Source organism: Peromyscus californicus, unplaced genomic scaffold, assembly GCF_007827085.1.
Source record: "Peromyscus californicus insignis strain IS unplaced genomic scaffold, ASM782708v3 Scaffold_14__1_contigs__length_90479793_seg_2, whole genome shotgun sequence".
NCBI classification, from domain to species: domain Eukaryota; kingdom Metazoa; phylum Chordata; class Mammalia; order Rodentia; family Cricetidae; genus Peromyscus; species Peromyscus californicus.
Genome location: NW_026294436.1, coordinates 13,308,609 through 13,321,332, shown reverse-complemented (window position 1 = coordinate 13,321,332; position 12,724 = coordinate 13,308,609). Strand labels below are relative to the sequence as shown.

The 12,724-nt window shown below is 46.3% G+C and overlaps 1 protein-coding gene across 8 annotated transcripts in view; it reads left to right on the top strand.

Annotated features, from left to right (window-relative positions):
- Nckap5 (NCK associated protein 5) overlaps window positions 1-12,724 on the top strand; it is a 926,583-nt gene that overhangs the window by 337,715 nt on the left and 576,144 nt on the right. The window lies entirely within an intron of this gene.

Here is a 12,724-nt window from a genome sequence, read left to right as displayed (position 1 = left end):
GCCTCCGAAGCCTCTTAGTTCTGATTGGTGGGCAGAAATTCAATATTATTTTGGAGTGAAGCTGACTTACATACTGCCTGGGAGGCAGATCCTCCTCTAGCCCACCCCTACCCCAGTCCTTAGAGGAAAGGGACTGCTGGGATATCCTCATTAAACCCAGGTGACCACCTGGCATTTCTTTCATCCCTGTGGCTTTTGCCAATTGGGCTTAAATAAACAAGGCCTGTTGCTAGTGCCTTTACATTTTGGTTCTCCGCCTCCTAAACCTGTTTCCAAGAGATCTCCCTTACAGTAGTATCTGGAACTATTCTTGTAAATGTTTGCCAAATCACTTTGTAGAAGTATGTTTCAAAGCGATAACCTCTTCTTTTCTTCCTTTTTAAAGTGTCTGTGTGTGCAGGAGAACACATGGATGCACAAATGTCGTAGAGGTCAGAGGACAGCCTTGCTGTTGGTGCTCAGCCGGCCTGTCCCAGCCTCGCATTTCCCTGTCACCAGGCTTACAGGATGCCTGGAGTTTTGTAAGGATGCTGAGGATTCCTCTGGTCCTCAGCCTTCCAAGGCAGTACTTTGGTCCTATTACCACCTTTTTGACCACACTCTTTCCCACCCTGTCACTCCTTCCTCTTAAGACACTGAGTTGGACATTCCTACCCCTAGGAAGTGTCCTTAGAAAAGAAAGGAAGCCCCTCTTCTTGTTCAGGGTATCAGGAGTCAAAACAGGTTTTCTGGACTGATATAAATCCCTGCCCCATTGTACTCCTCCTCCCCAAAGTGTGTGCGCAGGGGGATTTCCTTCTGACTGAAACTATCTTGGGAAGAATGCTTCCTTCCTCACTTCTCTCCAGCTCCCCACTATTTTTGGCAGAATATTTTCATTATCTCAACCATCAGACTTAGCCTTTATTTTATTTTTCCCTGTCTGCATGTTGCTTTGGAAACCCTTGTGATATTTTTGACTCATTCATTTACTTGTATCAAACAAAACTTCCTGGAAGGGATTCCCCAAACTCCGCACCAGTGTGGACCCCTTGGGTGGGCAGGAAGCAGGGAGGGGTTCCAAATGGTTTTGAAGTCACCAGTAAAGCTGGGTAACAGCTCTGATGGCGACTATCATAAAGGCATCATCCATTTGATTAGGACTTTACAGTTTACAGAGGGCTCCCTCAGGCATTATCTCTTTAATCCCAGCAGCAGGAATTTTAAATAGTAAGGATTCCTCCGAAAGGCCCAGTAATGCCCGACGATCCTGCTTAGCCAAAGAGAAAGCGAACACTGGAAATTAAAACGGCAGCTGATGCAGCTTTAATGCACAGAACAAACACAGCAGAGACAGCTCCTGAGCTCAGTTCCCCAACTGCAACTTGAGGAAAGACGCAAAAGGGCTCAAGCCACGTGTGTGTCTGAGAGGAAACTCCATCCCATGCCCTGGTGGCCCAGGAAGTGATATGATAGTTCTTTCAGGACACAGCTTCCTGGGGCTCTGAACGCTCCCTTGACCTAGGGTTCAAATTTAGATGAAAGCGTTAGCAGAGATTGCTAAGGGTTGCCAGGAGTCTTAAATTAAGCCAAATTAGCAGGCAATGATGCAACTCTCTTCAGCTACAAAGCATTCTGGGATATCCTCAAGCTTCTAGTGTCTCTTTACTTCAGTCATGGAGAAATTTCCTCTACTTGGACACAAAGCAGGAGTTGTGTGCCTCCCCTAAGCCTTGATGAAAACAAACAAGATTTCCATCATGTTTATCCACTACTTTAAAACCAGAAGATAAAAACTCACATTGGAAGTTTGTGCTCTTTTATAATATAATATATAGGACAGAAGCCCACCTTATAGTTTGTTCTTTCTCCAGGCTCCTTGAATAGAGAACAGCCTTCTATAATGTACCAGGAATATCCCTTGCAATTTTCCTCCAAAAAAATAATTTCTAGAATGTCAGCCAGAAGTTGAAATTTTGGTTGATATTTTGGATATCAAGCTAACCTTATGTATTGTTCTGTAAGATTTTATTCAAAGCAATTTGGGGGAAAATAATTTCTTGCTAGGGCCTGTCTGGTATGAAGAATGTTAGATATACTTAGAAACTTTTTTTTGTTTTTGCAACAGCATCTCCTGTAGCCTTGACTGGCCCTAAACTGGCTTTGTAGTTATGGAGGATGGTCTTGAACTTCTGACCCCGCTCCTCCATCTCTCTAGTGCTGGGATTACAAGCATGTACCACCATGCGTAGTTTTTATGCAGTGGTGAGGGTGGAACCCAGGGCCTCCCACATGGTTGGCAAGCATACTATCAACCAAGCTGTATCCCCAATCCTTCCATCATTTACCCTTAATGTAATTTGGGCAGGGCTTCCTCTATAAAATATGAAAAAGTTTATGTTTTTTTATAAGCTGTTAAGAGTTTTAAAAAGCTACATAAACGAAGGACTTAAACTAATTCCTAACACATAAGAAAATTAACTGACATGGGTATGGCCTTTTAGCGTCTTTTATCTTTGTTGTTTCTGTATCTCTTAGTACTAGATAAGATGATCCTTTTCATATAATAACTTTGTAGCTGAACCTCCTCTGGCACCCCACAGAGATCACCATGATAGGGAAGTTATGCTCTCTCTCTCTCTCTCTCTCTCTCTCTCTCTCTCTCTCTCTCTCTCTCTCTGTGTGTGTGTGTGTGTGTGTGTGTGTGTGTGTGTGTGTACCTCTGGAAACCAGAAGTGGGCATCAGACTTCCTGGAGCTAAAGTTAGAGGCAGTTGGGTGATGCATGGCTTGGGGGCTGGGTAGTGGGCTCAGGTCCTCTGCTAGAACGGGCTTTCCACATACACTGTATAAAGAAGCTTCTCTGGTGAGGACCTCGAGCTCTCTAAGCTATGGGTATAGGAGTAAGTATTGAAAGGATAGTTTGACACTACGTAATTTTAGAAAAATACAGTAATGGCCTCTCTTATAGGGCCTATGAGCTCTGAGATGTGGAATTGGCCTTGTTTACAGTACGTGGCATGAGTTTTCTTCTTTCACGGGACTGTCTTCATCACTGTTCTCTTACTGTGAAGAGACACCATGCCCAAGGCAACTTAAAAAAGAAAGAATTTAATTGGGGGCTGGCTTACTGTTTCAGAGGTTTCGTCCATAATCATCATGGCAGGGACCATGGAGTGTTCTGGAAAAGTAGCTGAAAGCTGCATTCTGATCTGTAAGCAGAGAGAGTTGAGGCTGGGTCTAGCTTAGACTTTTGAAACCTCAAAGCCCACCTCCAGTGACACACTTCCTCTAACAAGGCCATACCTCCTAATCCTTCAAAATGGTGTCTTTATCAAAGACAAAGCCTTCAAAGAGATGCGCCTGTGGAGGCCATTCTTACTCAGACCACCACCACAATGGCCTTCGATCTAACCAGAAAGCTGTTGCCTGTAGCCCTAATATGCATACGTGGGAGAGATACATGGGAGGAGGGGATCCCATTGGAGTAGGAGGGGGATATCATGTGGTCAAAATACATTGTCTGCAATTCAAAAAATCAATTCAGAAGTTTAAAAATAACAAAACCAAACCCAACAAAGTAGAAAGCCACCGAGGAGGAACCATGCCTGAGGCTGGCCGTTGCTCTCTACTTTGTGCCTATCTGCAGATGCCCCTGCACACATCACTCACATTAGCATGTCTACATGTAGAACCAATGACTTACCAGATACAAAGGTACTCTGAGAGCGTACAGTTTGAACGGGGAAAATGACATACTCAGAGAGCATACCAAGTCCTGAGTGTGGATCTGGATGGAGAGAAGAGACCAGTGCACGAGGAGAATGGAAGGTGATGGGGAGAGGAGGGAAACATTCACCTCGGGGCCACTTGCACATGAGGAGTGGGGACAGAGTCATGACTCCAGCAAAGGGCTTGAACTCAGGACCTTGGGAGATAGCACAGTGGTTGAAGTACTTGCCACATGGGGCGGGGGTGAGGACTGGAGTTCAGACCCGACCCCCCCCCCCCCCCCCCCCCGTGAAAAACACTGGGTGGGTGTGACAGCCCGGAAAGGCAGCTGAGGACCCAGGGTCCTTAGAGCAAACTGGATAGCAAGACTAGGCATATCAGAGAGCTCTGGGTTTGAGAGACCCTGCCTCAACACATGCTGTGGAAGAGTGATGGGTGATGATGCCTGACATCCACATGGGGCCTCCGCATGCAGACATATCCCCTTTCACGTGCCCACACCAATGAACACATGTGTACATCCACGAAAGTGTGTGTGTGTGGGGGGGGGAATGAATGAGCTTATTTCCATCTCCTGGTATAGACCAGCTCAATGCAGTGGTTGCTGTACATTGTGTCTCCTAGGATTCTGAATTCAGGGCCTCACTTTTGCGCTACAAGTACTCAACCACAGAGCAGTCTCCTCAGCCAGGACATGTGCTCATTCTCCCCACTCCACCTGCTTCTGAACAAATATCCTCTTAGCCACAGAGTCAAACCCGTATCAGATTTTGAAAAGCATGGAGCTTTCTCCGTAGGAGTTGTATTGTTACTAATGAATGAAAGAGCTGGTGATTGCTGCCTGGGTGCCTAGCAGGAACTGTTCCTGCTCTTTTCAGTGAGAGAGACAGTTTTGGCAAGATTGGCTGTTATCCCATAAGAGAGCTAGTGATAGTAATGAATGTGTCTAGTCCAGCCTGTGCTTCCCATTCACTCCCAATCATGCAGTGGAGATAATCTTAGGGAGACCCACCCTGATTCCTCTACCTGTTTAGCAATATGAGGTGAGGTGGAGGCTTTGGTAAATGACTATTTCGGCAGATAGTTCTAGACATTGGCATAAATTCCATAGGCATCAGATAAGACACAAATTTCCATTTGTAGATGCTGAACACCAGATCTTTAGAAGTCTTGACCCTGTTTAGGGCTGTCATAGAGAAGCAGCTTTCAGAGTTTGTTTGCTCTGGCCTTGGAAACCTGTGGTGTAAAATGAGGTGAATGAACTCACTCCCACAGAGGAGTAGGAAAATGAGTGTACTTTTTGGCCTAAATCCTTGACAGGGCAGAAGAGTCACTAGAGGCCAAGGAGACAAATTCCCAGCAGGAATGATCCCTACAAATCCCCTATGGTCTGACAGTTCCTGAGCTGTGGAGGAGGCTCAGCATGGGGCAGGAGTGTGGTTTGTCCTGACTCCTTGCTGTGGTGTCTGCTTGGCTGTGATGGGAAGAGGTCCCTGTGCCAGAAGGGGGAAGCTCAGCACCTCTCCTTCCTTCTCTGCTCTCAGGCATGATTGCATCAGCACAGTTGTGAGTGGGTGTGTTTATTTCTTTAGTTTTGGGAAGACACGCTCGTGGTGGGCGCACACACCTATGTGTATGTGTGCAGAGACCGGAGGAGGACGTCTGGTGTCCTGCTCCACATTCTAACTCTCTTCTCGAACTTGGGGCTAGGCTGTTGGTTAGCAAGCCCTAATCCTCCAAGTATCTACACTGCATGACACTGGGATTACAGCTGTCAGGTCCACATGTTTGCACAGCAATTAGTGTTCCTCATGGAGCTAACTCCATAGTCCCAAGGCCAATCAAATAACTGTAGTAGATTATGGCTAGACAGTAGGAGGCTTCCTTTTAGTTTCAAAACCTATAACCTGGATATCAGAGAACTACTCAAACGCACAAAGTACAGTTTATTGCTTATAGAGCTGAAATACACCTGTGTATCATGCCTGGTCTTCATTTCCTGAAAAAGCAATGGCCTTTAAAAATGTTAAATTAAGCATACATATTTCAGGGTTGGGGAGATGGCTCGGTGGGCAAAGTGTTTGCTGCACAAGCATGCGGACTTCAGTTCACATCCTCAGTACCCAGGTAGAGCAGCACAGTCCTGTGATCATAGGGTCACTGGGGAGGAGAGGGGCAGAGCCCAGGGACCTGCTGGCTGGCTAGTCATTCTAGCCTAAACAGTGCGCGTTAGCTTCCGGCTCAGTGAGACACACTGTCTCAGAAAACGATCAAACATGACGGAGAACAGTTGATTAAGACCTCTGACAGGGACCTCTGGCTTCTACCTGTGCATGCATGGTGTGCTCACCTACTCACATATGTACACACACATACACTCAGACACACACCACTTTCTCTCTGTGTATGTGTGTGAATATACACGTGCATACACACACACATATACACCTGAGGTTGACCTCTGGCTTTGAAACATGAACACATGTACTTGCACTCACATATACACACAAATCTATATACAAAGCCACATACATATGCCGGTTTTCTGTTCCCCCATTTGATGGTGACTAGGAGCAGATCAAGCCCTCAGGCTTCTAGAAGTCACTGTGAGAGAATTTGTTTTCTATTCAGTGCATTTCCACTGAGGAAATCCCCGGCACAGCCGTCCTTGGTGCTCCAGGAGCCTGTGGCTGCGTCCTCAGCTGCCGCTCACATTTCAGCAGGCAAGCCTGGTGCAGCTTCTCACATGCCTGAAGAGGTGTTTATGCCCAGGGTGTTGGCATGGTGGGTGCCAGGGATAAGTGAGGAAGGCATGGGGTTCAGCCATCCAGGGACCCACAGTGGTCACCCTGCCCTGGCTGTTCCTGCTTGCTTGGGTTTGGGCTTCTGGCCAGCTGCTTCTGTCCTGGGTCAAGGCCCTGCTGGGCTCAGGCCCTGGCAGCTGTCTTCGGTGACTGCCTCCTGTGTTGCCATGAAATATTTCTCTGCTTTCACTCCCTGCCTTGAAGTGCTGCTCAGTGGTTAGATAAAAAAAAAAAGATTATAAATATATTTTTATTTTTTGAGAATTCCATATCTATTTTTAATCATATATATATACACAGTCCACTCTTTCAACTGCTCCAAGACCCATGCCCAGTACTCCTCTTCCAACTTCATGTCTTTTTTTTTTTTTTAAACCCATTGAGTCTAATTAATGCTGCTGGTATGTACCTGGGCATAGGGCCGTCCACTGAAGTGTGGTTGACCTACCAGGAGCCACACCTGTGAAGAAAACTGACGCCCTCTTTTTTCAGTAGCCATTGGTTGTCGGTAGCTCCTCATTTAGGAGTGGCATCTTATGAGCGTTTTCATATTTCACTGTTAATGCTGGGATGGTGATTTCATACAGCTCTCCTGCAGGTGACAACGTCCTCAGAGAGCTCACACATGCAATGCTTGTCCTGTTCAGATGACACTGTTTAACATCAGCAGTCCTTCCCAAACTCTGGCTCTTAGGATCTTTCTCCCCCTCCTCCACAAGGGTGGGAGGGCAATGGGATGGAGATGTCCCATTGAGGGCTGAGCCCACATGGAGACAGGGTCTGGCTGCTCCTGATTTGTTACTGATTACAGAGTTAGTAGGTGAGGGATCTTCCCTAAAGAGTTGCTGGGAAGGACTGGACTGGAGAAGAAGGGAGGAAGAAAGGCTGGGATGCAGGCGGCTTGGGGTGTGGGAGCATCCAGAGCACGCTGAGAAGGCACGTGAACTTCCAATGCTGGTTCTAGCAGTTTGTTACAAATTCAGTGCCTCAGAACAACATATTTGTGCTATCTCACTTCTAGAAATCAGAAGTCCAGGCATCAAGTTGTGGGCAGGGCTGCATTCTTTCTGAAGGCTCAGGGACACGGGAGCCTTTCCCACACTTGAAAGGCTTCTCAAATGTGTTGGTGTGTGGCCCTTCCAGCAACAGTGTCTCTCTGACCTATGCCTCTGTCTGAACAGCTTCTGTGCCTGGGACTCTTCTGAGTCCCCTCTAAAGACCCACCTGATGACTTCAAGCCAACCCAGGTAACCCATAATAATCTCTGTCTTGAGGTTCTTCAGTCAATCCTACCTTGCTGTGTGAAGTTCCAAATCCCTAGGTGCTGAGGATTAGGTTGCAAGCTTCTGGGGTGCAGGAGAAGGGGAGCAGAATGCTGACACATTATTATTTTAGTGAATGAGAATAAATAATAGCAGATGATGTAAGGACAGTGGACTAGTGGGGGTGAGTCCTTGAAAGATGAACTATAGTCTGGGACAAATATATTTGGAGGCCTATTCCAAGGAAAGAAGGAGGGAGGGGGAGGGAAAGACAGGGAGGGGAGCAAGGAAAGAGGGGAGAAGAAAGAGAAAGAGGGAGGGGAGATGGGAAAGGGAAGGAGGGGAAGTAAAAGAGGAGGGTGGGGAGAGAGACAGGGAGAGGGGGAAGTGGAAAACATCAGGATGTGAGGAGAGGGTGGACCAGAGGAGTGAGGATGGGAAGGGGAGATGGCAAGGAGATGGGGGAGGGAAAGCAGAGGGAGAAAGAGGAGGGAGGGAGGAGGAGGAGAGAGGAAAAGAGGGGAGAGGAACAGGTGGGAGCCTAAGGGGATAAGGAGAGAAGGAGGAGGGAGAGAGGGAAGAGGAGAGAGCATGCACTCTGTGACCGCCATTAGCCTCAGAGTTAGTGGTGAGGAGAGGAATATGTCTATCGTGCTAGAGAAACTTGTGAGCTGGAAGTTAGGAAGGAAGAAAAAATCGTCATGGTGGAGGATCAGGTTGGCTCTGTTGACTTGCTGGGAGGTAATGACAGAGCAGTGAGTGTTGGCTCTGCAGTTGAGCTGGTCCAGTGGGCTAAAGAACATTGCTGTGAACCTCTGGATTACCCAGCTGTGCACAGAAGATGTGTGTAAAGCAGCTGTATGGCTCACCAGGATCTTTGGTCTTGTTACCTCATTTTAGACATAAGAAGTTCAAATGGGTTTACTAAGGACACCTGGGAAGGTAGTGTTGGAATTTAGGCTGGAGACCACAGCACCTGCCTCCAGTCCTATCTTCCCCCCAGTAGTTGAGGTCTTCCTGTTTCTCCTGGGGTGTGTGTGTGTGTGTGTGTGTGTGTGTGTGTGTGTGTGTGTGTGTGTGCACACGCACGTGTATATATGGCCATGTGTACATGTTGCTTGGAGGTCAGAAGACAGCCTCAACTATCCATCATCCTCAGTTGCTGCCCACCTCTTGTTTTGGGGATGGCATCTCTCACTGGCCAGGTATGCTAGGCTGGCTGTGTCAACAAGCCATAGGTAATCACCCGCCTCAGCCTCCCCAGTTCTGGGATCACAAGTGTGTACCACCTTTCTTGGCCTTTTTACTTGGGTTCTGGAGATCAACTCAGGTCCTTGTCCTGGAGCTGTCTCTTCAGCCCCCGCGACTATGTAGGATGCCTCCTGATGGAAAGAGACTATGTTAGGGGGAGGATGTTGAAAGTCATAAAATTGTGGAGAATGGGAGAGAGGAGGGTTGCTTCATAGAGCTGGAGGGAATACACACGGGAGATATCCCAGACACTGTAGGCCTGCTCACTTCCAGGTTACTAGGTTTCTGGTTGGATGGAGGTCTTCCTTCCTCCTTTCTGAGTAGCATACACCAGGGGGTGGGTTATGCATCACCCTGTGGAATTGGGTGTAGATTGAGGAAAAAAAAGTGAGAGAGGCACTTGGATACTTTGTGACTGGTTGATGGGAGTGCAGCCACACTGTGGCTCGACCCTTACCACCTCCTCTCATCACAGACTGTTTTCTTCCTAGTCAGCAACAGTTGTAGCTACAGAGTATCCACAGAGCTTTTTAGGATGAATTCCTCAGCTGCCTTCAGCACTTCATCAATAATGTGATCTGTCTATTAGTAAGCAATTAACATGTGACCTTATTGGCAGACAGACCACACATTCCCTGACAGGACTTGAAAATATCCATTTCCTATTTCCTCACAGAGGAAGACATTTGAAAATATTTCAGAGAAATTCTGGAACAAGTATATTGAGACAAATCTGAAGAGCTGCCGCAGAAATGGTTGCTGTGGTGATGGGGGAGGGGGGTGGCTCAGCAGTTAGGAGAACTCACAGTGAGAGCATGATGTCTGAGGCAAGTTCAAATCTCCGGAAACCATGCAGCAAATTTGTATGTGGTTATACTTATGCCTATAACCACAACATTGTGGGAAGCAGGTGTATAACTGGGGCTTGCTGGCTAGCGGTCTAGCTCCAGGTTCAGTGAGAGACCCTGTCTCAAGGGAATAAGGTGGATAGAGCAGGACGTCCCATGCCTTATCCTGGCCTTAGTAAACACGTGTGCATGCTATGCACACGCTTAACCCACTCTGTAACTCAAACAGACAAAAGAAACTGTCTTCATTAAAGAGAAGGTGTTGGAGGTCACTGGGTTTCTGAATGGTTGGCAGTTTTCTTTATTCTTTGGATACATTCCTTTAAAGAAAACTCAAGTGCATCTTTGACCATTTAGGAGAGTGTCCACATTCAGTGCTGTGTGTCTGACTTGAATGCTTATACATGAGACCTTGAGTCTGCCAGGAGATTTTTTTTTTATTATTAATTTAAGGTGATGCCAGTTTGTGCATAGGCAGAACTTGCTTATGTGATTTTCATTGCTAGCTGTACAATTTAAGGGGGTTGGGAAATTTTCTGGGATTATAATCAAGCATTACAGATTTTTAAGGGGGTAAAGAGTTAACATGGAATAAAAATTGTTGTATGTGATAACCATGTTTTCACCATTTCTTATCTTTTATATCAGCATCATTAAGGAGATGGTCATAAAACAGCCATTAATTAGTCTCACTAGAGCAAGGTTTGTGTAGTGAAAATTATGCAGGACCCTGGCAACCATTAAGATAATGACTTTTTATTTTAAATGGGATCCAGGGTGATCCTTGGATATGTGTATACAGTGGGTAATGACCAAGTCAGGGTAGTTAAGCATCTCTATCTCCGTAAATGTTTAAAAAATGTTTGATGTAGTGTAATGAATGTTTGCATATGCATATGGGGTACAGTATGATATCTCGGTGCATGGATGCATCATGTCCTGGTCAAGTCAGGGTAAGTAATGTTCCTCATCATTCCTTTGCGTGGAGCCTTCGGACTCTTCAGTACTTCCTCGGGTTGTAAGAGGAGACAGAACCACACTCCCACTGTGTTGTGGAACTCTAGGATTAAGGCTCTCAAACTGTGCTTTAATACTACTGTGGTTGTCCCGCTCATTGCTGAGACAAAATACTTCATAGGAAGCAAAATAAGGAGGAAGAAGGCCTTGTCTTGGTTCCTCTTTTCAGCGTAGTGTCCCTCATGCCAGGGAAGGTATGGTGCAGGAGTGGGAGGTGGCTCATCATGTTTCATCCACACTCGGGAGGGAAGCAGAGAGTGAACAGAGGAAGGGTGGGGCTATAAATAATAATGCCAGTCCCCAGGGACTCACTTTTTCCAGCAAGGCCCCATGTCCAGAAGGTTCCATAGCCTTCCCAAATTGTGACACCAGCTGGGGACCAAGTGTTTACACACACGAACCTGTGGGTGACAGTTCATATCCAAACCATTAGCCAGTATCCCTCTTCCCATTTCTCCAAGGTTCTCACCTTCATTTTTATACATTTTAATTGTTTTTTTTTAAAATACCCACATTTGAGGAAGGACATGAAAAAAAAAAACCTCTCTTCTGATGTCTGACTTCTTTTACTGAACATGACATTCCTCCATCTCATTGTCCCATTCATTCTGCTACAAATTATAGGACATTTAACATTTTTTTACATTTGTTTATTTGTTTATTTCCTTGTTTCATGCATGTGTGTGCATGTCTTTGTGTGTGTGTGTGTGTGTGTGTGTGTGTGTGTGTGTCTGTCTGTCTGTCTGTCTGTCTTTGTGTGTTATTGAGGCCAGAGGACAATTTGCAGGAGTCAGTTCTCCCACCACATGAATCCTGGACATTGAACTCAGGTGCTCAGGCTTGGTGGCAAGCCCCTTTACCCATGGAGACACCTCCCTAGCACTCATGATAGAACAATTTAAAAAGAAGACGTCTCACAGTCCTGTTCCGAACTGCATGTTTTGTTCCTCCCTAGGCAGAGCTAAGCACATTCAATGTTCATACACAGAGCACCATTTAAAAATACACATAATTTCAAAGAGCTTAGGGTACGGGCCGTATATGATTCCATTTGGAAAATCTCAAAATTCGTAAGCTAAATCAAGCAGGAGAAGTTAGGCTTAGAGAAAATGATTAAATCTCAGGCTCGTTTGGGGCTGTTGGAAGCTATGCTGGATTGAGGAACTTCTGGGAACTAGAGGTCAAGGGAGTTGTAAAACCCCTCCAGCTCCATTCTGTGGACGGCTTGCATGTCTCCTGGAGGTGGACTCAGCACTGTGTTGCTGTTCACTCTTTTGATCTGTATCTCCTCCTCCTTTAATTCTGAGCAAGGCTTTACAAGAAGAAAGACATTTTAAGGAAGGGGTGGAGTGCTGTGGAACACTGTCTTCCGGGCACGACAGGGCTGGTGCATTCTTCAACTCCCTGCAGCTGTGGTTACCTGCATAAGACCTGCACAAGTTTGACCTGTCACCATTTCATCATGGAAAGAGGAGGGACTCATGAGGCTGAGGCTCTACCCCTCACTGAGGATATCCGCAATGTATCACTAGTAGAGCTTCGAAGGACTCATGAAGCTCCATCCATCTCTGAGGATCTATAGACAGTTAATGGTTGCTATAGAAGAGAGAGGGGGGCGTTTTCTCTAGTGGTGTAGCCACTGGCAAGTTGCCCGTAGTCCTGTAAATAACCCCTCACCCATGCTTCTGTAAATAGCTCTAAGTAAACTCATCGAGTCCCCAAGAAACCAAAATGAAGAAAGCAAAAATGACAAGCCCCAAAATAAGATAGTAACCTGGAAGCAGAAAGAAGGGGGTTTCATTGGAAGAGGAAAGGAATCAATGAGAGTGGTA